Source organism: Styela clava, unplaced genomic scaffold (assembly GCF_964204865.1).
Source record: "Styela clava unplaced genomic scaffold, kaStyClav1.hap1.2 HAP1_SCAFFOLD_61, whole genome shotgun sequence".
NCBI classification, from domain to species: domain Eukaryota; kingdom Metazoa; phylum Chordata; class Ascidiacea; order Stolidobranchia; family Styelidae; genus Styela; species Styela clava.
In genome coordinates this window covers 15,001-17,500 of record NW_027556545.1, presented here as the reverse complement: position 1 = coordinate 17,500, position 2,500 = coordinate 15,001, and positions in this window count along the sequence as shown.

Below are 2,500 nucleotides of genomic sequence, written 5' to 3'. Positions count from 1 at the left end.
GCATCGGCGTCGAAAGAAGCCGAGCCGAAAAAAGTTAATGTACAAACGTGCAAGCATACTAACCTAACCCTAGGTAAGGCATGTCAGAGCGAAAGACAGTAAACTCGAATGAGCCATGAAAGAGCGGTGCGGGGCCGGTCGGAGCGCACCCTTTTCTCGGTGGCTGGCGGGCGAGAGAGTGCTGCGTCGCCGGCATCGGCGTCGAAAGAAGCCGAGCCGAAAAAAGTTAAAGTACAAACGTGCAAGCATACTAACCTAACCCTAGGTAAGGCATGTCAGAGCGAAAGACAGTAATTTCGAATGAGCCAAGAAAGAGCGGTGCGGGGCCGGTCGGAGCGCACCCTTTTCTAGGTGGCTGGCGGGCGAGAGAGTGCTGCGTCGCCGGCATCGGCGTCGAAAGAAGCCGAGCCAAAAAAAGTTAAAGTACAAACGTGCAAGCATACTAACCTAACCCTAGGTAAGGCATGTCAGAGCGAAAGACAGTAATTTCGAATGAGCCATGAAAGAGCGGTGCGGGGCCGGTCGGAGCGCACCCTTTTCTCGGTGGCTGGCGGGCGAGAGAGTGCTGCGTCGCCGGCATCGGCGTCGAAAGAAGCCGAGCCGAAAAAAGTTAAAGTACAAACGTGCAAGCATACTAACCTAACCCTAGGTAAGGCATGTCAGAGCGAAAGACAGTAATTTCGAATGAGCCAAGAAAGAGCGGTGCGGGGCCGGTCGGAGCGCACCCTTTTCTAGGTGGCTGGCGGGCGAGAGAGTGCTGCGTCGCCGGCATCGGCGTCGAAAGAAGCCGAGCCAAAAAAAGTTAAAGTACAAACGTGCAAGCATACTAACCTAACCCTAGGTAAGGCATGTCAGAGCGAAAGACAGTAATTTCGAATGAGCCAAGAAAGAGCGGTGCGGGGCCGGTCGGAGCGCACCCTTTTCTCGGTGGCTGGCGGGCGAGAGAGTGCTGCGTCGCCGGCATCGGCGTCGAAAGAAGCCGAGCCGAAAAAAGTTAAAGTACAAACGTGCAAGCATACTAACCTAACCCTAGGTAAGGCATGTCAGAGCGAAAGACAGTAATTTCGAATGAGCCAAGAAAGAGCGGTGCGGGGCCGGTCGGAGCGCACCCTTTTCTAGGTGGCTGGCGGGCGAGAGAGTGCTGCGTCGCCGGCATCGGCGTCGAAAGAAGCCGAGCCAAAAAAAGTTAAAGTACAAACGTGCAAGCATACTAACCTAACCCTAGGTAAGGCATGTCAGAGCGAAAGACAGTAATTTCGAATGAGCCATGAAAGAGCGGTGCGGGGCCGGTCGGAGCGCACCCTTTTCTCGGTGGCTGGCGGGCGAGAGAGTGCTGCGTCGCCGGCATCGGCGTCGAAAGAAGCCGAGCCGAAAAAAGTTAATGTACAAACGTGCAAGCATACTAACCTAACCCTAGGTAAGGCATGTCAGAGCGAAAGACAGTAATTTCGAATGAGCCAAGAAAGAGCGGTGCGGGGCCGGTCGGAGCGCACCCTTTTCTCGGTGGCTGGCGGGCGAGAGAGTGCTGCGTCGCCGGCATCGGCAGAAGCCGAGCCGAAAAAAGTTAATGTACAAACGTGCAAGCATACTAACCTAACCCTAGGTAAGGCATGTCAGAGCGAAAGACAGTAAACTCGAATGAGCCATGAAAGAGCGGTGCGGGGCCGGTCGGAGCGCACCCTTTTCTCGGTGGCTGGCGGGCGAGAGAGTGCTGCGTCGCCGGCATCGGCGTCGAAAGAAGCCGAGCCAAAAAAAGTTAAAGTACAAACGTGCAAGCATACTAACCTAACCCTAGGTAAGGCATGTCAGAGCGAAAGACAGTAATTTCGAATGAGCCATGAAAGAGCGGTGCGGGGCCGGTCGGAGCGCACCCTTTTCTCGGTGGCTGGCGGGCGAGAGAGTGCTGCGTCGCCGGCATCGGCGTCGAAAGAAGCCGAGCCGAAAAAAGTTAAAGTACAAACGTGCAAGCATACTAACCTAACCCTAGGTAAGGCATGTCAGAGCGAAAGACAGTAATTTCGAATGAGCCAAGAAAGAGCGGTGCGGGGCCGGTCGGAGCGCACCCTTTTCTAGGTGGCTGGCGGGCGAGAGAGTGCTGCGTCGCCGGCATCGGCGTCGAAAGAAGCCGAGCCAAAAAAAGTTAAAGTACAAACGTGCAAGCATACTAACCTAACCCTAGGTAAGGCATGTCAGAGCGAAAGACAGTAATTTCGAATGAGCCATGAAAGAGCGGTGCGGGGCCGGTCGGAGCGCACCCTTTTCTCGGTGGCTGGCGGGCGAGAGAGTGCTGCGTCGCCGGCATCGGCGTCGAAAGAAGCCGAGCCGAAAAAAGTTAAAGTACAAACGTGCAAGCATACTAACCTAACCCTAGGTAAGGCATGTCAGAGCGAAAGACAGTAATTTCGAATGAGCCAAGAAAGAGCGGTGCGGGGCCGGTCGGAGCGCACCCTTTTCTCGGTGGCTGGCGGGCGAGAGAGTGCTGCGTCGCCGGCATCGGCGT